General features: G+C 45.0%; 1 protein-coding gene across 2 annotated transcripts in view; it reads right to left on the reverse strand.

The window, feature by feature from the left end:
* The window catches only part of CHRM2 (cholinergic receptor muscarinic 2), a 151,876-nt gene extending 126,216 nt beyond the window's left edge, over nucleotides 1-25,660 (reverse strand). The window contains exons 1-3 of one of the 2 annotated variants that reach the window (XM_053218042.1): nucleotides 25,558-25,660; nucleotides 18,287-18,382; nucleotides 17,865-18,026 (exon numbers count right to left, since the gene is read on the reverse strand). The gene's annotated coding sequence lies outside the window, so the exon portion shown is untranslated. Of the gene's footprint in view, nucleotides 1-17,864; nucleotides 18,027-18,286; nucleotides 18,679-25,557 lie in introns of those variants that run through there. The other variant, XM_053218043.1, reaches the window with a different exon arrangement.
* Between the last annotated feature and the right edge of the window lie 619 nt (nucleotides 25,661-26,279).

Raw genomic sequence — 26,279 nt, forward strand, 5'->3', positions numbered from 1 at the left:
TAAATTTCCTGCTTCCTTCAGCATCTTGGTTACTTCCGAATGGGCCTACTCTTCTCCCTAAAGCCCAGATCATTAAGAATGGGGGAAAGTCATGGGATAGTAGAGACCTTGCTCTGTGTTTACACGGGCCCACTTTCTTTTAATACAGGACACTATGACATTGGCAGACATCAGAAGTTAGATAATCCAATGGAATGAGCTAATTAATCTTCTCTGCCATGATTCTATCCAATTTTCTACTGCCTTATTAGGTAAATGTCAGATGAAACAGAATGGTACGGGGCATAAAATAAAATGTTTCCCTTGGATGAAGATTTTGCTCATGGGAACCAAAAGGGTAAATCTATACCTTTGCAATAGCATACTGGCTTTTCACAGTCTGATCCAAACTACCTCTTCAGCTTTCTTGAAAGATTTTGCTCATGGGAACCAAAAGCGTAAGTCTATACCTTTGCAATAGCATATTGGCTTTTCACGGTCTGATCCAAACAACCCATATTCCCATACCCACTGCTGTAGCCACTGAGAATAATGTGCAGCCACTGAGAATAAGGTGCAGCCACTGAGAATAATGTGCAGGACCTTGAATGTTCAATTCTTATGCTTTAGCACATGCTGTACCCTCTTCTTGGAGATCCTCCCTCCCCCCCACCATGGACTAAATGATTGTATCCGCCCCCCCCCCCGCCAAATTCATCTGCTGAAGACCTAATCTCCAGTTTGATGGTATTGGAAGATGGTGCCTTTGGGAGAAAGTAAGGTCTTATGACAGTGAAGCCCTCGTGATGGATTAGTGCCCTTTATAAGAAGAGACAGAAGATCTTGCTGGCTCATGCTCTCCCATCCCCTACCCCCACCACATGAAAATACAGGAAGATGATGGCTCTCTGTAAAGCAAAAGGAGGGCTCTTGCCAGAACCCTATCCTGCTGGTACCCAGATCTCAGACTTTCAGCCTTCAGAACTGTTAAGAAATAAATGTTTGCTGTTGGAACCACCCAGTCTGTGGTCGACTTGTTATAGGAGCCCAAGCTGACCAAGACATCCCATCAACCCAGTAAGACTATACTTGCTCTTTAAATGTTCTATTAAACCAAGCCTCTGCTAGGTTAGTCCCACTTCTCCTCTGTGGTTGTGGGAGTCCTAATACCTCTATTATAGGACACATATATTGTGTGTCATTGCTTATTCCTCACCTTATCTCCCAGGACAGACCCTAAGGGCTGGAATTATGATTAATCATCTTTGTATTCTCGATGTCCAGCAGAATACCTGGTTGCCACTAATTTTGCAGCAATAAATGCTGAAGAATAAATGAAAAAACAAGTATTTCCAGTGTGTTAGTATCTGTCCCTTATAAAGCACTCCCATGTGCTTCTGTAGAAGGACTGAAAACCTCAGGGAGATGGAGAAGCAAACTTTCAAATGTAGAATGATGAGAATGATACTGATATGAGTGATGGATTTTCTCCCAGTTTTAAGTTTGGATAATGTCTTCTTTATATAGAGGTACCTATACATATATGGTACCTGCGGAATTTTGGACTCTTCTGGGAAATGATGGAATTGAAGGGAGTTCCCCAGTCCTGCTCATCTTTGCAAGCAAGCTGTGCTCCAGCTCTCTGTGGAATCCATCAGACAGAGGAGGAGGGAGGCGCTGGGGTCTGATTTGTCCCTCCCTTTTTGCCATCATTAAGGAGGTGCAATCTGCCACAGAAGGACTGTCATCCCCGTCCCAATACTTGTTCTTTAAGCTTACATGAAGATGGATGAAACATTTCTTAAAAGGTGGGGCAATTTAGCTTCCATCCTCCTTAAATACAGTTCCTCTGAAAACGAAGTCCCTGCTGTCTTCCGGTGGATTACTGGTACCAGTGAATGGCACCAGCTCATTGATAAGCTTAGGGAGCACGTATCGGACAAACGATGAAGCAAAGCAGATTTCCTGTGATTTTTGTTGAAATGCTTCAATTCTGATCGTAGATCTTCACTTAGTGTGGACTTCTCTTCTAGTGAGGCAAGATATGCAGCTTTATTTCCTGGAGACACGTCTCTTTGATTTTGCCACCGAGTGACCCCCAAAGAGAATACAGGATTTACAAACGAGGTTTCTGGCATGTTGTCCTATACTTCCTTGTCCTCTCACAGCTCCAAACGCCTCTTAAAATAGCTTTGCCAGTGGCTCCCCAACACCTCCCAGGAGCACATCACATTCCAGTGTAAGTGACAGGGGTCTGAGAGAGCATTCTGTCACCTCACTGTGAGTTTCTCTGGACCATGAAATGCCCAGTGTCCCACACAAGTTCAGGTCCTCAAGTCACCACCAACTGCTTCTCCTTGCCACTTTCCTCTGACATCAAATAAAGAAAAAAAAGACAACCACACAAAAAATGGGCATTTCATTTTGAAAACATTTGTGGTGACACTGATTACGGTTATCAGGACTTAGGAGAGATGACAAAAAAATACAGCTTTCCGATTTGTCTTTTATTTCCTACTCTAACGATACTCCACGGGGGCACCTGGGTGGCTCAGTCAGTTAAGCGTCCGACATCGGCTCAGGTCGTGATCTCACAGTCTGTGAGTTTGAGCCCCGCGTCGGGCTCCATGCTGACAGCTCAGAGCCTGGAGCCTGCTTCAGATTCTGCGTCTCCCTCTCTTTCTGACCCTCCCCCATTCATGCTCTGTCTCTCCCTGTCTCAAAACTAAATAAACATTAAAAAAAAATTTTAAAGATACTCCACGGACAACTTCTGTCAATTTGGCAGTAAGGGCGACGGCATAGCTTCCCAATGACCTCATGAAATGGGGACACAGAAGAAAGAAGTGGATTTTGACCTTGTTTTCTAAAAGGCTTCATCCATTATACTTCCCTCTGCTTTTTAAAAAAGATGTCCTACATCTCAAGGAACAAATACATTGTGCAATTTGTTTTCAATTATTCCTTATTATATAAAGTTAAAAGGCTGAGTTGTTATCTTCTTACAAGCATCAACAGTATTTAAAAAACCATATCGGTCCTGGGGCACCTGGGTGGCTCCGTCGGTTAAGCGCCGACTTCGGCTCAGGTCACGATCTCACGGTTTGTGAGTTCGAGTCCCACATCGTGCTCTGTGCTGACAGCTCAGAGCCTGGGACCTGCCTGGGATTCTGTGTCTCCCTCTCTCTCTCTGTCCCTCCCCTGTTCGTGCTCTGTCTCTCTCTGTCTCTCAAAAATAAATAAACATTAAAAAAAATAAAAAATAAAATGAAAATAAAAAAAAATATCAGTCCAAATAGATACTGCAAAGATTAATGAAAGCCCTAATTATTTACATGCAATTAGTAGCAAAAAAGACAAGATGAGATCGCTAAAACTTCCAGAAAGCAGGAAAGCAACTACTCTCAGGATCAGAGTAACCTGGGAAACCAGGGTCGATTCTTGGCAGGGACCCAAAACGATGACACAATGGTTGATTCATGTTCTGATAGGTTGGCACCATGTCACACCTACCATTAAAGTTTTGATAATCACTCATGTTGGAACCTCTGCCTTTCCAACCGAATCTCGCCACTAATTGAGACCCCTCTGTAAATCATCAAGGAAACAGACGATGGGAAGTGGAGAAAAGAATCAGAAGTCCCACGCAAATAAGGAAGAATTAGAAGGGGTTTTTTTTTGTTTGTTTTGTTTTGTTTGGAGCTCAAGTCTTTCTTGGAAGGAATTAAACTCTAAGGTTAAAAATAATCCTGTGGAACATTTCGTAGCGTAGTCATGGTGAAGGAATGAAATTGACAATGGTTTGGGTATCAGGATGTTCAGACGCCAAATCCTGGCTTTGTCACTTCAACTCGTCGTCACCCACAGGACAAGCCACTAGTACTTCTTGATCACAGTCTCCTTAACTGTAAAATAAGGGTGTCAAACTAGATGAAGTTGGCTTTGCTAAATTCTTGAATGTGAAGCTGAAGGAACTACAGGTAAACTGAAAACAATGCATTTGTCCCCAAGGTCATATTCTTAACCTCTACTCTATACTGCCTGACAGTGGGAATGCCTTTTGAGAGACACTGAAGCCTCAAGTCAGGGACAGTGGTCCAAGCCTTTTCTTCTTACACTGTGGAGAAGTGGTGAAGGCCAGTGGAAGATTCCCGAAACCAGGGGAGCACAGGGCTGTGACTGCCGAGGCTGTGGCGGTGCAGGTCCGGGGGAACGCGCAGCCTTAGAGAGGGTCAAAGTGGGTATATGTGGGCCTCTCCTTCCCAGGTGATACTCGTGTGTGATGACAGAGAGGGGTCAGGTCCGAGGGGAAAGTGGGGACGCAAGCAGTGTCAGGCACAAAATAAGTGTTTAGCAAATATCTGCTGGTGAATGAATATGAGAACGAATAAATGAATCCTCCAATTTTATGCATGAGACCAAAGCTGTAGTATGGCAAGTTATCCAATATGGTACTTAGTTTCATGATGTGAATTGTTCTATATCTTTGGTCATGTGTCTTGCGGATGGAGTCAAACAAAAACAATCATGAGTCCTGCAAATCCATCCTGGTACAGGGAAAAAGGGTCTGTTTAAATCAAACGTGATCTATGCTAGCTAAAATTTGTTTCGACGTAGGTTCCACATAAAACTAAACAAGTTGTGTTCCTTTAAAAGTTCAGGTCCTAGATATTAATTACATTGAACTTAAATAAAGTAATACTACTACTATATACCTACAAGATAGCCCATAAAAAATTTTGCTCAGGTTTAGGTGAAGTGTTGGTCTCCAAAGCAGGAAAATGTGCCAGAAGGAAAGATTTATTCTGAAAAACACTTTTTTTCTCTTTACCTAGAAAGAGAGATTCTTTGAGCTATTTCAGAAAATGATAACTTGCTATTATGAAACCAACAGAAGAAACAATTTGGGGTAGGAAGAAACTTCAAACTTTGAGCATACTAGTGGCACAAAATTATCACTAAATAAATATTTATTGAGCTCTGTTATATGACAAGAATAGATCTGGGCACAAGATTCAATGCTGAAAAGAAGAATTTAAAAAGAAAAAAACAAATCTTGCCCATATGGACCAGGTTTCTTCTAACGAAACCAGAGAATATCAATGACAATTCATTATATAAAGGAGTTAAATATATGATATGTGTGGAAACTGAAGAGTGGGCTCAAGCAAAGACATTAAAAGTCAAGTTAAACAAGTGGGTATCATAAGCTTCCCAGTGCAAAGGTTACGTCTGAATACCAGGAATGACTAGATTAATGCTATCAAATAACATCACTTTTCCTGAAGGCAGAGAACAGAGAAAAGGGAGGAGGAGTATGAATGAACCTCTTAGGACTCTGTTGACTTCTCAAATAGAAACAAGAATGCTTGGTCTCCCATTGGGTAAAACAAAATAAGATTCATAGCGCTCCATTTACGGGTCAGTAGGAAGTATCTTGGGTAAATTTTGGGTTTTTACTTAGCTTCCTCAGGAGCCCTGACTGCTGAAGCTTGGAAAGTCAACTGGGAAGGAGAAATGGAAAACAAATAGCCCCGTGGTGTCCTTTTTTTTTTTTTTACCTCTTCTTGTATATGCAGACTCAATGGAGTAGAAGAATGACCAAAACTGGATACACAAACCATTTAAGTTTTTCACGAGAAAGGTGAAAGATTTTTGTTGCTGGAATTACCAAATAAGTAATTTAAAAAAACCATCTTATGAAAAATATAATATAAAGAAAACAAAAATAGTTACATAAAAACCACAAGCCAACTAACAATGCTCTTTTCTCACTAATTGCTGAAATAGTAAAGGGAAAAAAAAGAGAATTAAAATATTCACAACATGAGTTCTGCTGTGACTATTATTAGAAAGCTCCAGAATTTAAGAACATGGAACTATATGATTAGAGAAAATCCAACACAAGAATAAAATAATACACGTAATGAAATGAAAAAAAAATCTCTCTCGAATGCATAGCTAAAAGGTATCTTCAAGAAGTAAGAAAAAATCATTTGCTGATTTAATGAAAATACTAAAGAAAAACCAATGCCATGGAATATTATCCAGCACTAAAAAGCGATGAACTATCAAGCCATGAAAAGGCATGGGGGAACCTTAAATGCATGTTAGTAAATGAAAAAAGCCAATCTGAAAAGGCTCCATACCCTATGATTCCCAATATATGACATTCTGGAAGAAACGAAACTATAGAGACAATAAAAGGATCCAGTGATTGCCAAAGGTTAGGGGGGATGGAGGGATAAATGGGAGAGCACAGAGGATTTTTAGGGCAATGACACTACTCTTTATTACGCTACCATGGTAGATACATGTCATTACATATTTGTCAAAACCCTGGTGTAAAACTATGGGCTTGGGCTGATTATGATGTGTTCAAGTAGGCTCACCTACCGTAAGGAATGTACCAGTCTGGTGTAGGGTGTTGACAGTAGGGGAGTGCATAGGGGCAGGGAGTTTATGGGAACGCGCTGTGTTTTCTCCTTAACTTTGCTGTGAACCTAAATCCATTATAAAAAATAGTTTATTTGAAAAAAAAAAAGCTACTGCAGTAAGAAAAGTTATCTTTCAGTAATTATACAGAGTAATACAAAAATACCAGTTTGAAGTTTAGATAACTGAACTATTGCTACTGCTCCATTTTCAATTATAGTGCAAATGTAAACTAAGGGCACATGGGAGTTTGAGAGGAAAAAAAAAAGGATTTTAAAAAGTAGCCAAATATTTGCTGCAAGTGGAATGAGTAAGTCACACTAATTTCATTAAGAGCCGCAAACAGGGATAATGACCTTTCGAAAAATCTGACCAATACATGGTGCAGTGATTTCAATGATCTGCAATTTCTAAGTCTTAGGGAAATGAACTAACGGATTTACAGCCGCCATCAATTACTTCTGAAAATGCATCCCGTACCAAAAGGTGCCAAAATACAGGAATTGGAGCGATATCTATTAAAGGAGAAGAGAGCAGGGCTGCCAATTATAGCCAAGTCTCTAGATTCAGTATCTACTAAAATAATGGGACCACACCAGAGGGAAAAATATAACAAACCTTAGGCACTATAAAAGCTACAGAGAGACAGGGGCAATTAAGTAGCAGAGGATTGAGGAACCAAAGAAAGATCCAAGACCATGGGAACTTGCACTGGGTAAAGAAACAAATGAGCTAGTTAACATCAAAAGAGGACACACCTGACGGCCTCTTTTTTTTTCCATGAAAACGACCCCTGGGATTTAATCTGAATGCTTCCACGATCCAAAGACATCGTTTTCTTTTCTTTTCTTTTTTTGAATATGGAAACTTGCTGGAATACAAATATGACCTCTTCTCTGTATCTCTGCTTGAAAATAAAAAACTGAATTGAATTTAATTGAAAATAAAAAAATCAAGTTTTTAGTAAATTCTTAAAGAGGTAGAAGCCACGGTATCTCCTCATAAATGAAGGAATTTTAAAGAGGAACGCTAAGGATGCGAATTTCCTGAAGGATGTGTTATGTAACAAACTAGGAGGGAGAAGAGCAATTATCACTTTAATTAATTAGGGCCCTGTTGTAGGTCCCTTGTGAAAGATAATCCTTGATTAAAAGTGTCAGTGTGTAAAAATATAGACTGATACTGAAATGTGAGAGTGTGAAATTTCAATTAATTGTAAAAAATTAGCTGGTATTATCATTCTAATGATTCTCTGGAGACTCTGGACATACAAACAAACAGAGTTGACAGTGTAAACAGAAATAGAATCAATCCACTCATGGTTCACCCCTCAAAATAATTCTTTTGGCCTTTTGTGTTTTTAGATCTGCAATGCAGAGGTTAATGTTAAGTAATAGCAATCGATTTGCAGAGAAATGGAATACACAGAATAATACGAAATAGAAGGAGATTAAAAAATATTGTACTAGCACACAGTGTTTTTGCAGGCAACAAAAACTCTCTAACATACATATGCTTTATAAATATTCATGAAATCATATTATCTGCCTTAGGAATTCCGTACCTGGAAGCCTTGCTGAGACACTTTCCCCCGCTGTGCCTGGAAAGAGTTCCCGGGAACGAGGAAGGAGCAAGCATTTTCAAACTGAAGCCTAGAATTAGACTAAGCCAAGTGGTATGTAGCCACAACACATTCTGAATCTCACCTGAGACCAATTCCTCGAACATAAACTTGGTTTTCATGATTCTCTTTCCTAAACACTAACTCAAGACTCGAAGTGTGATGTGCCTCTCTGTCTTTTTCTCTTCTCCCTCTTTTTCTTTCGCTTTATTATTGAAACTAGATGCCAAATGATAGAATGAGCCATTCTTCATTAAAAAAGAAAACAACCCTGCTTATGGCATAGTAAAACAAAACAAAACAAATTTTAAACTGTTCTCTGGCATCAGGTAGGAGACTGATGCCTGTGGCAACAAACTCCCTCTAAGACCTAGAACAAACTTTTCTGTGTCAACGAGCTCCAGCTTCTGGACTTACAGAGAAAAAACAAATAGCAAACATCTAACACATAGGGCATGAAGTATAGGAATGATATACGTAAAGAAAGGGCATGGGTCCTAAAACTTGGTTGGTACCTAAGAAACAGTGGCTGTTGTTTCCTTGTTTTTGTTGTGATTATGACGGTCACAGAAATGTATCTCGCCCAAAATTTGAAATTTTCCCTCACATGGAAATATCCAGTCATGCTCACTTTAAAATCAAAGCAAAAGTCTGACTCCTTGTTTACCTTCGAGTGACATCCATTGGCCAAGACAACAGAAATTAAACTACATCATCCACCACTCCTTGCCTCCAGTATTCCCAACACACAGTACAAGGGAAGAAAAACAAGTTTGTAACGTTGAGGCTTACATGAGGACATAATTGCCCACTCCACTGATAAAATCTGACAGAAAAGTAATTTTGAGGAAGAAGCAAGAAACTAGCGGCCAGATCTGGGGAACACTTTGGCCCTGGGGCTGCTCTTTATCTTGTCCCTAAAATGAAACCAAGTGTCCTGATGCTCTCTAAAGAGCACAGTCAAGTAGGGTTTTCCTATCATTTTCTATTTTTATGCTGGTTATATGGTAGGAGCCTTTTCTCTCTGGAGCAGGTGACGAGCAAGGCACAGGCTCTGAGAAAATCTTCATTGTGTCCCACAATATCCTATTGTGAAATGTATGTTCTTCTCTCTACCAATCAAATTTAGACCATGCTTGGATTTTATGAAGAGTGGGAGAAATCAGTCTTCTTGTAATTCTTTAACTCCCCATCGCACTCCTCCTAAAGATCTCCCCAGTGGTTAAACAGTCAAGAAATAATAGGCTGGTCTTCCTGTATTATTCCATCTTGTTTACTGGCTTGCCATAGTTGGGGAGGCAAGGCAATAAAGCTCTTTGCTTTATTAAAGTGGTGACCAAAAGTGGTCATTAAAGTTCATGACCAAGGGTGAGCAAAAACATGAAGAAAAATCATTACAACTTTCCTGTTCCTAGAGGAGGGATTATATATGCTAGATCAGTCTGTTACTGAGGATCATGACAGGGCACGACCATTTGGAACCAGTTAACAGTGAAATGTATGGCCATTAACATTTAAGACAATTCCCTCCCTCTTAACACCTCCTCCAGGGCTGCCAGAGAGGAAGAGAATGAGGGCCAGGTGGTTGGCCTGCGTGGCTTAGTAATGGAAACTTGGTCAGAAAACCAGATAGGAGAGAGCTACAGAGGAGCTCTGGAATAATGAAGAAATCTTCCCAGGAAGATGGCAGGGAGAATGAGAGGAATTGTCAAGGGGAACGAGTGAAGCAAAGCAGAGAAACGAAATCAAGTGCTTACGTCTTAAATGGCCAGGGCTGAGTTAACAGAAGATAATACATGTGGGGTCTGTGCCCCTCTCGATAAACAGGTACAGGGGCAGTGAAATGGAAGAGAAGCATCTTTCCCTATGGCTGCCCTCCCGAGTAGTTATTTATCTACTGATGATAAAAGAAAATCAAAGTCTCTGGCCACAACTCGTACGACGTCAGGCGGCGACGTTCAGGTTGAGCATCCTATCTTTGTTCCTCTTCAATGCCCTTTAGATGCCAATTCTTCAATCTGGTATCATTTAAAATGTGGCCCTGTGATCACCCACCTCAGTATCACCTGAGATGCTAGTTAAAAAATAGATTCCTGGGCCTGACCCCAAACCTGCTACCTTAAAATCTTTGCAAGAGAAACAGTATTTCATGACTCAACCCATGAATTAATCTTTGAAAGGCCTTTTTAGGAGACAGTCACGGTTTAAGTTCTTCAGAGTCTGGTTATTCAGAGCACTCTACCTGGTAACTCTTGAATACCGACTGCTGAAAACGTGACCCCCCAGTTCTACCATGAGATCAACACTCAAGGGCGTACAGGGTTCAGAAAAGAGAAGTCCTGGTTTTGTGACTTTTCTGAACCTAGGAAATAGAGAACTTGAAAATATGGCTCTGCTCCCACACTTTCTGCTATTCGTTTCCACTGACCGGAAGAATCCACATCTTACAATTTTGTTGTTGCTACTGTTGCACATTATCCACAGGCTGGACATGTGAATTTCAACCGGTGTGTGGCCTAGGGAGACGCTTCTAGCTCCCTTGCCACAATGAAAGAGACTGGGAGACGACGCATACTGATGAAGTTCCATATTGCTCCTGAAAACATTGGGAAAACACGAAGCTCCCCATTTCCAATCCATTTGAACCTTACGTGTTTATAAAATTACGGCCTCTGTTCCGCTCTCAGATCTCCTGGGCCTCCCTGGGAAGGTCCAGATGAGGCTCTACCAGCAGCATCGGTTAATATCGTGCAAGTTGCCTGACACTTCCATAGGCCAAGCCTTTTGTAAACAGTGCAGTTTACTATCCAAGAACACAATTCAGCCAACCCCACAGAAAATGAAAAACCTGTGTTTTCACGTCCCAAGCACTTTGCTATAACGATCAAGTGCCACAAGTGGCACTATTCTTATTTCGACTATGCATATCAAAACAACTAACATATACATGTACCCAGAACATATGACGCAGTGTGCCTGACTGTGGGAGATTAAATGAGATACAGAGTGTAAAATATTCAGCCACATCATAGCTTTTCTTAGCTACTGTTCTAAGTTTGGGTGATGGCCAGTGTATGGGTCACGTTTCTCACTGCTTACTATCCTAATAATAAATTAGATAAAGAGGAGGAAGAAGAAGAGGAGGAGAATAAAGAGAAAAATAAATATACTGGCCAATATTTATTTTGCATTTCTCTCGGGTCGGTCATTATACAGCCATTTATGTGTATTATCTCCTTGTGCAGTGGGAGAATATAGACACGCAGAGAGAGATAGGACCTGGCAAAAAGGCTTTGGTCAGTTATGGAAGAAGATCTCATGTGGGTTTGAGTTTCAAGTTTACCCGACACAGTTGAGAAACAGTGAAGAATTTTTAACAAGAGAATGACATGTTCAGATTTGCATTTTAGAAAGGTCATGCTGGCAGCGTGAGGCATAGATTGTACTAGGGGAACACTGGAGGTGGGAGACCAGTTAGAAATGCAAGGCTCTGGTGATAGTTCATGTGAGAGAAGCTAAAGGTCTGGAAAAGTTATGTGGATGGAGAGGAGGCAATTCTCAGAGACAGGTTGGACTGGGAGACACCATTAGATGGCGTAAGTAGAATCTGGACCAAGAACACAAGAAGACATTGCTTATAGGAGATCAATGTCACTTCTTCTAACGTGTCATGTAATTTGTGATTAATAATAATGTACAGGGGTGTGTAAGGTGGCTCAGTTGGTTAAGCATCCGACTTCAGCTCAGGTCTTGATATTGCAGTTCATGAGTTCGAGCCCCACGTCAGGCACTGGGCTGATAGCTCGGAGCCTGGAGCCTGCTTTGGATTCTGTGTCTCCCTCTCTCTCTGCCCCTCCCCGGCTCATGCTCTCTCTCTCTCTCTCTCTCTCAAAAATAAAAAAATAAAAAAAAAATAATGTACAGATTGACATTACCATTCACACAACAGAGAGTAAAACTTTCAAGTTTCTTATATAACAAAACAACTAAAAAATATTTACAATATAAAACTATCTATATATCTATATCTATATCAATATCTATATCTACATCCTATCCAACAAGAAAATGTTCCCATTCTAAAGGTAAAAGACTCCCATTTTGAAGTTTTAAAGACTTCAAAATATACAAGATTCCATTAGATTCTTCTTCAGAGATACCTCGGTGGAATCTCTTTGTCTCCCACAGAAATATTTTCACAGCAATTTTAAACATAGAAGGGTATAAATATCCCAGCTTTCCCATAACTTTCTAGAATTCTACAGAGTAAACAGCCCTATGTTCAGGCAATGAATTTCTTCGACTAATCCTTCTGCTTGAAAAAATATACTACTTACAGGTCTTTCTTGCTTGTGTCTATCTCAAATTAAAATTGGAAGTGAAATTTTCTCAAAGTTTAAAAAAGGATGTTCTCGCCCTATCCAAAGTACTGTGCTTCCTATTCCTGAACACCAGAGGGCATCATTCAGTGAAAGCCAGGATTTGGGAGAGAGGGAAAGACAAGGAATTCACTGCTAATGAAAGAAACTGATTTTTTAGTGTGTACCCTTATCTACCATGAAGCATTACCATGGTAACAGCACCAGTTAAGATGATTGTATATTTAGGTCACAGTATAAAAGAAGGAGCTTGAACATGAAGCGGCGGGGGGGGGGGGGGGGGGAAAGGGAAGTGAAATAAAGACAAGAATATATGAAGTGTGGAAGGAAGCAGACCAGCCAGAACCTACCTCACTCGCCCTTTGCCAATGGCTGTTTCCCAGAGCCACATCATGCCTTTCAAAACAAAGGTGGGTAGTAAATTCTAACTAAAATGAAAAGTTGCCACTGGAATTCAGAACCTTGAGCTCTAGCAATCTTAATAAATTACGCGGAACTACTTCAGCATGGCAAAACGAAGAGAAAACTAGACTGGAAGTCGGGGTATGTGTGTTCTCAGGCAGTTCTTGGTCCTCTGAATCACGGTGGAAAAGCCACTTCCCCCACTTACACACAGATCACGGGTCACTCTAAAAGATACCAACATCCTCCCTCATCCTTGCGCACCAGACAGAAGAAAATCTTAGTAGAGCCATAGGCGAAAAGAACATCTGCCAAAACGCCAGGTGATTTCAGTGCCCTTGTTTTCCTTTGCCAGAGGCATTCACTGATTAATCAGAACAAGCATGTTGTGCCAAAGAAGAAGCTAGTTGGCACTGGATCTTTCTTGCTTAGGATTTAGGGGCTCCAACAAGCACATGCAGAGTTGAATTAAAAGGATGAGGAGAGGGGCGCCTGGGTGGCTCAGTTGGTTAAGCGTCTGACTTCGGCTCAGGTCATGATCTCGTGGTTTGTCAGTTCGAGTCCCACAGAGCCTGGAGCCTGGTTTGGATTCTGTGTCTCTCTCATGTGCTCTGCCCCTCCCCCTCTCATGCTATGTCTCCCTTTCTCAAAAATAAATAAACGTCAAAAAAAAAATGTTTAAAAAAAAGGATGAGAAGAACAATGCTGAACTCTGGACACCACAGCTCTGACTTCCCCAAACACAGGCAAAATGAATGCTGCCACCATTCCGAGAGCCAATCGGTACAGCACAAGACAACGAGTGAAGTGCAACAGGCTGTGCGTTTGCATCCTGGGGCTGCAACTTACAAGCTGTGCAAAACTGGGCCGTTACCTGACCCCTCTGGATGCCGTAACATGGGGAAGATAACATCTTCCTCATAGCACTGTTGCAAGGATAACATGAGAACTGCTTCATCTATTCGTTCATTCCACACATATTTAATGAGCTCTAGAATGTGCCAGACGCTATCTGAAACAGTGGGGATAAAGCACTAACAGATGATATAATACACGAAAGGTGCTTAGGACGGTGCCAGAGACTTAGAACACAATCTAAAAACTCATTTCCAAGGAAAAATAACCTGCTTCCTTTGTCCCACAGAAAGACACCACCGCCACCACCACGCGCCCACCCCCCCCCCCCCCGGTGACCTAGCCGAGCTTTGGGGTATACAGTCGGTCCACTGGCCCTGACACCTTACAACAAAAACAGTCCCAACACCTGCCCCAAGAACTGAAAGCAGACAAAGTGAAGACAGGGGATAGGACTGAAGGACAGGTAGTAACAGGAGAATATGGACAGTGTTTGATACATAGGAGTCTGAGAAAAATTACCCGGAACTCATACCATGAAATGTCCAGCCAGCTCAAACGTAAGTTTAAACGAGGAAAGCCAGTCCATCAAGGAAAACGTGTCAGCAAATGTGTCGGTCGGTCTCTAGATCCTACTGAGGAAAGTGAAGAAGGATGAAGATCAGATCACGAGTGGGGTGTGAGTGCTTGGGTGTGGATAAGCACTGACACGCATTCTCTCACAGGCAGACCCCAAACAAGTGATGCGGGCTCCACCAAGCACTTCTGACGGCACACGCAGCTTCTCGACCTCGTTGTTTTCTCTCCCATTCCTCTCTCCACTTCCTGTTATTCTGCTGCCCCTCTTCTTCCCTTTTGCACTTGCCTTAACTTTGTCCACTGCTGTGGATCAGAGAGACAGGCACCTCCTCATCAGCCTGCCTCTCTTTCTCCACTGACGCGGGTGCCATGTTTTCCCTGCCAGCCGGCAGGCTGGGGACTGCTGTTTCCTTCAGACCTCAGAGGCTGCCCCTCCCTCCTGTGCCCTTGGCCCTGGGGGCTGGCTGCCCTGGATTGGAAGTGGAAAACGTCACTAGCATGTACCTCCAAGTGCCTGACGTTGGGGTTGTCTGCGCAAAGGGGATAGGGTCACATTTGGAGCAATGTCCCCAAATTGAAAGAATGTGGGGACTCATCCTAAAGGGACTTTCACCTACACTTGACTGCTCTTCTTTCCATATCTGCCCCTGACGTTGAGAGCTGTAAAGGTTTTCTTTGGGTTCCCTTGAACTTGAACTATGATAGGGATATTCAGATCCACCTGTGTTGTCACTCCATTCCCTCTCCAGACACCCTGAGGCATCCTTACGTAAACAACTATGCCTCTTTCTTTTGTGGGAAGACCAAGCATCTGTCAGGAAGCCCACCCTCAATTTTGGGTCCCAGGAATCTCCCCCCCTCCCACCCTACTTCATTCATAGAGTTTTAAAACCCTAAGCTCACTTGGCTGGAATTTCCACACCTTTTTAAGGGAACTTCCACACCTTTATTTTTCAGATTTAATTGGCCTATTTGTTTAGCCCAGTAAAAAAATACAGAATCAACAGAATTTGCTTATCTAGGTACTGCCTCAACTGGAACACATTATTAATATGAGCAACAGCAATAAAAATTCACCTGGCATTAATATGTTACTTCTTGAGACTCTGGTGACGAATCCCGCAAAGCTGTAACCTTGCTGGCACAGGATTCTTCCCTCCATGTGAGGAGAGGCTCAAAAAGTCCGGGTTCTAAATTGCAGCCCAGCACCGTTCCCAGCGTGAAACCGTCTCCCGGCCAAATCCACTAGGTTACCTCTAGGATTATCAGTCCCCGTGTTGTCACCACCCCAAATACGGCATGCACACGTGCCTAATTGTGGCTTAAAGGGTATCGGCATCATTATTGGCTTATCAGTCAAAATGGAATCTCCTGCCATATGCTTTTCAGTACACCGTATACACATGCAGACCGCCAACAACATGCAATGCATGGCCTTTGCCCCAGGACGCCGGGTTGAACACCAGGACTTTACGAGCTGCCTCACTTTCAGAGCTCTCTGAATCCAGGGAAACCAGAGGAGCCTGGAGGGAAGCGAGGCGCTCATTACCCCAGAACCCAGCCGTTTGGACTTCCCAGGGCGGACTGGGGAGAGGCTGCCCGCCGGCCGCGGGGGGAGGGGGGGTGCTGGGCTCTGGCCTGAGGCTTGCTGAAGGCAGAGGCCTGGTGTGCCCCAGCCTCTGGCCCCCTCGGAACGCTGTGCTCACAGGAGCGCGACAGCAGGAGCCAGAGCACAGGGCCATTTCCTCCAGAGCCTCCCCACCCTCACCCCACCCCCAAAGTCGACTTTTTCCCAGGCCTTCCCGGTCGCCCCGCGGTTTCCCTCTGGAGTCTGGAGGGCTCCCTCCTCTGAGTGGCCATGGCGGTGGGTGGCCGAGGCCGCAGGTGCCCGGGGGCTGCGGAGCCGGGGCTACGTGCCAGGGCGCGGGCTAGTGTGCGGTAGAGCGTCGGGACGTGTGTTTGTGTCGCTGGCTGCGTGTACTAGGGGACGGCCGAACCACACGGCTGGCTGCCACGTACCCACTGCACTCAGCGCTAGGAGAAAGAGCAAGAAACGCAAAACAAACCGAGGGACAGAGAGACAGAGAGACAGAGAGAGAGAGAGAGAGAGAGAGAGAGAGAGATGGAAAGGAACTAGAAAGTCAATGTGGGGGATTCCGAAGCTCAGGACTGGGAGGCGCCTGGCTCCGGCTGGGCTCGCGGTGCCTGGTCTGGCCAACTCGGAACCCTCCTGTGAATGAGGCCACAGACCTGCCATGGCCGTGAACTGACATAAGGACACGGGAGGGCGGCTTGGGTGAGCTATCGGCGGGCAGCTCTGCTTGCCTGAGGCGTTTACCTCCATTTCTCTGCTCTCCTCCTGCTTCTCTGCACCGACTCCCACAGATATTTCCACACAGGCAACAGCCTTGGTCTCCTGGCCTGGGACTGGTGGTGCCACGGAGCCTCGCAGGGATGATTTTGTGGCTCAAAGCAGCCTCGAGGACAGCGACGGGCAGGAGGGTAGAGAAAGGGATGGGGACGCTGGGGGAGACTGAGGCAGTAGATACGTGCTGCTTGCTGGGTCACTAACTCGGGGAGTCTTCCCTTCTCGAAAGCTCTCCCGGGCGAGCCTGCTCCACCCCCTCGGGGATGGGGGTCAGGGGCACGGGGCAGAGCGCACAGGTGGGATTCCTGGGCGATCCACCCGGCGCGCGCTTGGACCGCACCTCGCGGGTTCCGCGAGCTACAAGTTAGCGGCGACCACATAGGTCCGCAGGTGCGGGACGACGAGGGGGCGCTGTGGGTGCAGCGCCTCTAACCGCGACCCCGGACCGGGGGTGAGGTGGGGGTCGGGGGAGCCCGGGCAGGATCCGGGACCTCGCGGGCTCCGGGCTGGGGCAGCGTCCCCAAGCCCAGGCGGATGGATGACCTGGTGTGCAGGACCGAGGTGGGATGGGGTTGCGAGAGGTTTCCCCCTTCCTCCGTCCCGGGATCTTTCCTCGTTCTTATCGCCCCCTGCCCCTTGGCCGAGCAGCAAGCCTCCCTCCCGAGACGTGGCTCGACTGCCCGGGGCGCTGCTCGCAAGGCGGAGCCGGGGGTGCTGTGCGGACCCGGGCGAGCAGGGCCTCCACCCCAAACGCCCGGCAGACGTGGCCAGACCCCCCCGCCCCCCCGCAGCGGGAAGGACCGTGGGAGGCAAGCAAGGGCGACGCTCTCCGGGTCTCTCCCACAACGGCATCTCGGGGAGGGGGCTGGGGGTCGGGGACGGCGGCGGGGCCGGCGGGCTGGAAGGAGGCGCGACGCCCCGCAGGCGCGGCTTCCAGGCTGCCTTAGCCACATTCCACCGGACTCAGTGACCTGCGGAATCGCGCCCCCGCCCCGCGCTTTGCCTCGTTTGCCCCCTTCCTTCCAGACGCGCCATCACTGCCCTCGGCCCTCCAAGCCCCAGGAGTCAAAGTTTCCATCTTTGAATCTGCACTTACGGAGGACTATGGTCCGATATCCCAGCACCCCCCCCCCCCCCCGCCACCTTGATCCCTCCACGCCGGGTCCTGGGGATTGGGAGGGGACCCAGCCGCGCCAGAGTCCCCCGGCGCGGGCGAGCAGGGAGCCGGGCAGCGTGGCGCCCTTACCTGCCGCGGGTTGTAGCTCCAGCTGCTCCGGGGCTGCGATTTCCTCGGTGAAGGCCGGCAGGAGCGAGGAGCCCTTAGCAGGTTCGGGGCTGACTGGCCCGGGGAGGAGCTGCGCACCGCTCAGAGTCCGGAGCCGGCCGCCGGCTCGCTTGCTCCCTTGATCTTGCCAGAGAAAAGGGAAAGATTAGTTGGGGCCGCGACGCCCGGAGGGGTGGGGCGGGGAGGCGGGGAGACAGCGGACCCAAAGGCGCGGACCGGAGCAGCGGGGCGCGGGCGCGCGCGGGCAGAGTCGCGCACCCCACACCGGTCCCGGTCACTTGGCGAGTCTGGAACCCCTTCGCGGTTCAGGCAGGAGTTACACTGGCGCTGCCCCCGCCCTCCACACCGAGCCCCCAAAGGAAACGCGAAGGGGACTTTCAAACCTGGCTTTCGCGGAGACGACGAGTCTGGAGAGCCAAACAGGACCGAGACCTGGATGGACCGGCGAGCCGGGCGGGATTCATTTCTTCACCGAAGTGCTGGGGGAAGTAGTAATTAGTGCGGGGGGGACAACACCTACTTCAGTGCCCCTGGCGATTTCCTAGTGGGATCTGCGGTTTCAAGGCTCTTAGCCAACCCGCAGGCTGGCGTGTGTGTGCGCGCGCGCTCGTGTATGTGTGTGTGTGTGTGTGTGTGTGTGTGTGTGTGTGTGCACGCGCGCGCGCGCTCGCTCGCTCTCCGGAGCGGGTCTCTGCGCCCGGGCGCCTTTGGTATAGCAGGAGACCCTGTCTGTTTTCCTGCGTGTGTGTGCGATTAGCTGCAATGGGCGGACAGTTTCTGGAGAAGAGAACATTTACAATTTTCTTTCAATATGACAGGATTAGTTGCTGTTGAAGGCGCTCCTCCAATGAAATCTCCTCTGCTCTCTGATTTGGCGGTTCTTCTGAGCAAATATGACAGCCTTTTGTCCAGGCTCCTTTCGCTCCTCCACGTCCATCCCCAGAGCGCAGGTCTCCATCTGCAGTTTCTACACCAGAACCTTGACAGTTACCACCAGCAGCTGCAGCACCATCACCACCCAGTCCCCTTCCTGCAAGTACATGATTGCTGTAAAGGTGACATAGGACACATTGGGAAGAACACTGTGTTGCTTCTCGATTGCGGAAGATGCTTAAGCTCAGTTTTTCCAGGTGGGAAAAATGTTAGAATGCATCCGCTATGCTTTGTAACCATGTAATCGTGCCGAACTGCTCACGGATTGCTTATTTCTTTGGGATACTGGCAAGTGTGTTACAGAAGTAATCTTTGTGGTTGTTGTTGTTGTTGTTGTTGTTTCTCATTTTAAGCGCGTTCCAGTGCCCATGGTTTCTTCGACGAATAGGCATTAGGTTACAAAGTATTTATGGCACTTCGTGGAATTTGGGGTCTCCACGGAAAGAATTAAGATGCAAACTTCTTGCGTTCAGAACAGCCTTAGGTTTTCATTTCCTCATTTTAATGAGAAATGGCTTCCAAGAAGAGTACTTATTATTTTTAGATACTAACCCATTTGATAAAGACACAATGATATGACTCTGAAGTATAGCTAAGTACCAGACTTTGCTCTTGCGAAACTATATGTATATATGAAGATAACATCAATTTTTGATGCGTTACACAGACGCATTTTCTCTCGTTTGCCTTTTGCAATCAAATGAAAAACACCGAAACCTTCAACTGAGTAACACAGAATTAGGTACATCACCTTTTGTATCACAAAGACAGAGAGCAGGTTGGTTTAGTACGTCCAATTCAGTTCAGTTCAATTCTTGATGCCCACGTTCTGGTAGGTGCCAAAGGGCATATACAATAGCAAAAGTCAGTGTCCCTGTACTTTATAAGTTTTCTGTCTTATTGATAAGGGAAGACACTCATAGGAAACACCTATGTCGCAGTCGACAGTCAAGATAATTGATTACACAGCAATATAAATTCACTGATAAATGGAAATCCTAGAGCTAAAAGTTTCTGGCCTGCTCTGTTAACTCAGAGCTACCACCAAGCAGGATGCGGCATAAACTCAGTTTTGCTCTATTGAAGTCATCCTAAAATAATGCGTTACAACACGGTGGCTCTACCCTCCAGCCCTCACCCCCCTACATCCTGCCATCGCCAGAAGAGGATAAGATATTTGTTGGAAAATCAAAACGGTGCTCCCCAATCTTGGTCCCAGCCTCCCCAAATATTTGGTCCATTACATTAACAACCTGATTTAGTCACTTCCTTTCCCTGAGGTGCTCTTTTAAAAATGAATCCACATCTTCCTTCCTTACTCCACTATTTCTAGTGAACCTCTGTAAACCCATGGAGCTGCTTGAATCTTTTCTGACCACCCACACACACCAAAGCAGAAATGTAAGGGGGAATGGATCCCTGACCAGTAATGGAGAGGAAAAACCAGTGATCGGCTGCTGATTTGTTCCTTCGTATCATTAACGTCTTCTTATAAACAAGGCTACACATTCCAACCAGAGCAATACAAGCAAAAAGCCAATGAAAGCTGGCAAATATTTCCTTAAACTTGAATAAAACAGAATCTGTGAGTAACTGAACTGCCGTGTTCAAAGGAAGCCACTATACTCGCAGCCTTTTGGAAAGGAGCTACAAATGGATGTAGCATTTTTGGCAAACAATCAGCAATGATGTCCATTTTCTTCTTCGAGGCCATTGCTGAAGACACTTTCGTATGTACACTTAGAAGCTGTGCCACTCACTGTGTGATTTTGGAAAACTTATTTAACTGCCCTGTAGAAGGGGTATAGGTGGTAGTAATATCTCCTGGGGTTATTATAAGGAATAATAGAGCTAAGTCATGTGAAACGTTCAGAAGCATGCCTAGTATATAGCAAATAAGATATATTTATAAGACTGTTAAGATTTTAAAACATAGGTTCTTGGATCATACCTCTGACCTACTGAATCAGAATATTTAAGAATGAGCCTTGCCAATGGGAACCATACTGCTCATCAACACCATGCAGTGAACACGTTAAACATAATCCACTGTAATAATGACCCCCCTCAAACCCCCATCCACCTCTCCTTCCCCTTCTAGTTTCTCTTTCTTTATGAAAGATCATGTGTATTCTGAGCATTTTGTCTTTACTTTTTTTAAATGTTTATCTATTTTGGAGAGAGTGAGAGCAAGAGCGAGAGAAAGAGAACACACATGGGGGAAGGGCAGAGAACGAGAGGGAGACAGAAAATCCCAAGCAGGCTCCGCGCTGTCGGCACAGAACCCGACGTGGGGCTCGAACCCATGAACCGTGAGATCACGACCCGAGCCAAAACCATGAGTCGGAAGCTTAACAGACTGAGCCACCCAAGTGCCTCTTTCATTGTTATTTCTTCAGCCAGTTTCCTTTCTGAGATAAAAGGTACACCCCAATTCCAGGCATACAGCTTTTACATTTATTAGTAAGCCATGGTGTGGAACATTTTCAAAAGTGCTTTTTAAAGACTTTGTAGAATGCATCTACGTGTTCTCCTTTATCTGCATGGCTATTTTCCACCTCAAAGAACACTAATAAATTAGTAATTTCCACTTGTGAAGCCAAACTTCCTTACCTACAACCTCATGAAGCTAGTTTTAGGCAAGTGCTAAAGAGCTCAGATGCCTGAAAGGGATGTCTTTGAATCTCTGACAAAGCTCCCTTTTGATTAAGACTATAAATAAGGTCACTCCCAACGTAAGGAGAAGGAGAATGACAGGTCTCACTCCTGGGAAGGTGGCGCATATTTTATTGTGCCACGTTGATTTTGGCGGAGCAATGATTAGACTTCGGTAATTAGATGCACAAATCAGCACTCTGTCATCGTAAGTGGATTAAGAGGGTGACAAGTTCAATTCAAGTGATTTCCCACCAGGTAGGGAGGCCATAACATTTTCTTAATTTTCTGCTTTCAAAGAACCAAGGAAGAAAACGAAGGGGAAGGCTTGGTCTCTATGTGGAAAATGGACCCAGAGCAGGAGGCCTCGCCTTCTTCACTGCCCACTCACACAGACCGTTCAGGAGCTGAACTAGGAGAGCGCAGCATTAATCAGCCGGAGCTTTGGGAAGGGCAAGCTGATTTGGCTAATGCCTACCAAAGGGACTTTGCTACTCCTCCACCTCAGTCTGAAATATACCAATCCTGGGCTAAAAGTGACCCTCCGCCAGGTGACCATCACTGCTTAAAATGGGCTCTTCAGTCTCCCTCCCTGTTTTGCAATCTTCACAACAGCCTCATAATAGACACACTATTCTGCTGAGAGTAATTTGTTTTTCCCTACGCGCCTTCCCGGAGTAATTGAAATGCTTCTAGAAAGGATGGTCTCTTTCTCGCTTAGAAAATCCGAAGCTTTTCTTTTCCAGACCCTGCAACAGGAGTTTCCACCAGAAATGAGAACCATTCTGAGGACAGTGTTTGGGGACAGTCTAACAAACGATGCTTTTGGCTAGTCTGTTTTCCTTTTCGTTTTTCTTGAAGTGCGGTGTCACAGCTGTGTTAAAACCTTCCTCTCCTAGTGGGGATAGTGTTAGCCACAGCCTGAAAACTTTTGCTGCTGCTGAGTCTAAAATATTTAAAATACAGTACAGAGCTCTTTGTCAAACAGGGAATGTAAAGAAGCGATGGGGGGGGGGTAGGGGGGCGGTGCGGGGAGCAGGGGGAATGAAACGCCACCCTGCAAAATGTTACACAGCTGCAATGGTGATAAATCAGTGTTAAGCATGCAGGAGAAAAAGGCCACTGGGCCGCGTGTTTACTTAGGGAAGCACTTAGTGTTTGTGCTTTCCTCCTACCAGGAGGTAATGCCGAGAGCCTCTTCGGAGGTAACCTCTAACACACAGAGAAGTGAAACATCTCAACCACGTCAACCTCAGGGTGTATTGCAACAAACAGCTTAAACCTCCTCCTTCCATGGCCTAAGGTGGACGCTGGGATCTGAGGTGGAGATAAGATTCTAGCAAGTTTCAAATGAAACTCTTATCAGACTCTCCTTTGTGCATGGGGCTCTAAATGATTTGAATCCATGGCCCTTTGTGCACGAAAAGAGTAGTGTAGGAATACTCAAAATCCTTTTACTCCACAAAGAAACCTAATTTCTTAGAATTTGGAGTGACCTCATCACGTGCTCAGGGGAACTCACGTAATTTCTCACATCATATACTTAACCCTGTTCTTAAGCTGGAAGGATCCTTCAAGGGAAAGGTGGAAAAGCCAACACATTCTCAAAACCCATATGCTGGAGCCACCACCAGACAGAACGGCCTCCGCACTAAATGTGATTTACCCTCTGTTTCATGAGAGTGGCTGAGATCATTGTGATGCAGAAAGCTGTGGTTTGGCAAGCAAGACCCAAACTGACTGTGTCTGATAATATCACTCCAGACAGACCCCACTGCTTCTCTTACTAATACGCCCAAAGAAGCATCCCTAAAGCATTCCTTGGCTTCCTGTGCCTAATAAGACGGATCCTGGACACTCTGTCCTTTCTTCCTCATTGATGCAGCAAGGTAACTGGGCTTATGGCTTACAGGCTTCATTTACAAAATCTCACGGGCAGTATTCTCTAAATCCCTGCAGAAAGGAATGAGGCAAGGCCAGGCCCCAGGCAAAGTCAATGTACATGCTACATTCCTACAAGGCTTTTATTGGCAAACATTTTCCTGGAAAATGAGTTAATTTAAAAAGTTTGCCACATAAGCATGTATTGGTAATCATTGAAAATCTTCAGTAATGACCAGTGAAAGATTCTAACCCCAGAGCTCTGCAGCTGACACAATGTGCTCTCCGTATATCAATGCCAGGGTGTGGAGTATACAGATTCTCCTGCTTGGAGAAAGGTTTCTCTCTTGAGCGAGTTGCATGTAAACAAGATAAGCAATCATGCAAAGCAATCACTGAGAAGGCATTACTAAAACTGGACCCGTACTAATGACCAATGAAGGGGAGCTGAATATGCTACCCCCAAATATGTGTCTTTGGCATATTGATTCTTTTGAGCTGTTTCTTTATTTTTAAGAAACAGCAGACACAGAGGAAGCTCTGAAAACTGCATAGAAGTTACCTTTTTTGTCAGAGACATTTATAGGGGAGACCTCCATTTATAAAGGTGTCTCCCTTTCTGTACCAGGAAGAGAAGGATGACTAAATCTCCAGGATCTCCTATCAGTGGAGAAGGGAAGGGCTTAAATCTGACCCTCACTTACTGTATTCTTCTGGGTAACCTCCCACACTTGGTTTCATCTCCCTTCACCCAGGATCTTCTCTGGTCTTTAGCTGGAGATGTCATTAAAGGTGATCGCTTGGGCCATTTCAGGAGAGTCCCTCAGTTTTCCTGAGTCTCTCCCATGTATTCCGGAGAATACATGCTTTTGCTTGTTTTCCACCTGTTCAGGCAAGAACCCAGAATGGGAGAGGGAACATTATTTTTCCTCGCCGACATGATCGACCAAAACCTTGGGCTCATGCTTTATAGTAGCCAGCGTGGACAAATGTAACTAAACGTCATGGGATTCCATGCCTAATTTCCAAAGTCGGTTAATGGAGAAGCCTAGAACAGGACAAGAGCACCCCCACACACTCTTTGTCCAGGGTACTGTGTCTATGGTGCACTTCCAATTACTCTGTAGCTTTCTGCTTTTTTTTACTAATTTGTTTTGTATTGTTTTGTGTTTTGGAAGTAATAAGGTGACTGCAAAGTCACTTAGCAATGAGAGCCCCTGGCACATGGACATTTCTGTAATTCCTTGAGAAGAAAACTCTTAGTCATGGCTATTACAGCTTATTCTAATTATATAATAGCATTAGGATGAACGTAATGTTACTTAGAACTGGGATGCAGTCCCTGTGCATGGGATGGCCTCAAATGTTTTCTAATTCCAAGCCTATTTGCCTTTAAACATTCTCTCAGGCCCAACTGCTACTCTGTTCTTAGGCATTCTATACACTGGCTTGAGACTCACCAGATAATCTTGACCTCAAATCTCTACTTCCTAATGCTTCTGCTTAAGTTTAGACTTGAACTCCTTGAATTTATACATGTATACACACATGCTTCTGGTCTGAACCGTGCTCCTCCTAGCTCTTTAAAAAATATATATATGTTTATTTACTTTTGAGAGAGAGAGAGAGAGAGAAAATAAATTGGGGAGAGACAGAGAGAGAGAGGGAGAGGGAGAGAGAGGAATCCGAAGCAGGCTCCAGGCCCTGAGCTGTCAGCACAGAGCTTGATGTGGGGCTTGAACTTGAGCCATTAGATCACAACCTGAGCCAAAGTCAGATGCTCAACCAACAGAGCCACCCAGGTGCCCCTCCTCCTAGCTCTTTTAAGCCTAACAACATTTCCTATAAATTTGGGCTGTAGTCATTACAGCCAAGACCTTTTCCCCGAGCCACCAAGTCAGTTTTCATTAACTGTATTCAGTCTCGACTGTATTTGATGTGGTTAACTGTTCACAACTCTAGAGAACGTTTCTCAGGATACTACCATACCAATATGATAATGATTCTCAGCGAGGCATTTTAAAACTCATATTAAAATATGAGTTGTCTTTGGCACTGGGCTTATTACCTTTGGCCAGAACACTAATATGCATATTAAGATAAATACATTATTTATATGTCATTAAAATAATCTCAACACATTAAAAACATTTTTCACTATGCCTGCTTAATGATGATGACTTACTTTGAAATGTCAGAATTGGTAAAATTTCTCATTTTGTTCTCCCTCCTCTCCAGAACTTCGGATTATTGTTCTTGGTTCTAATGTGGAGATGTTACTTGTGGATTTCACTTGTGACCTAAAAGGAAAGCGCTGAATTAACAGACTGACAGAGACAGAGAAACAGGAATGAATTCTAAAAAATGATCACAGTGGACGGAAAGGGATTAGAATGGATGGAGGGAGAATGGGAACAAATTGTGAAAAAGGCACTAACCAAGCGAAATTAGATTTCCTGACGGAGACAATACCCATGATCTGAAAAAGGCAACGAATAAGTAGCTCCCTGTGCCCACCACAACATACATCCTTGAGAGGGTGGGAAACTAAGCAGGTAGGAAAGGGCAAGGAGCCACTTCTGTTCTGAGCTCCTTTGGTAACCCGCTGGGAACGACACCTTGGCTCTCGTGCCGACACCTGAAAGTTCTCAGCTCCTCAAAGGCAGCTTGTGAACCCATTAAGGGTTCACATTACCCTCTTAAGGTAATGAGGTAGCAAAAACAAAAATAGTCCTGGAAGAGCTTCTATTTCTTTCTTTTTGCCCGCTTTCTCCCTGGTGTGGTGACAGTTCTCTCTGTGGACCTCTTTAGAAACCTGACGGCTCAGATGAAAAGAAGGTATTCAAAAGAGACTTGGGGTGTGGTGATGGCGTGGAGGCTAGAACTGAAATGTAGAGCAATGTAGTT

Source organism: Acinonyx jubatus, chromosome A2 (genome assembly GCF_027475565.1).
Source record: "Acinonyx jubatus isolate Ajub_Pintada_27869175 chromosome A2, VMU_Ajub_asm_v1.0, whole genome shotgun sequence".
Lineage (NCBI taxonomy): Eukaryota > Metazoa > Chordata > Mammalia > Carnivora > Felidae > Acinonyx > Acinonyx jubatus.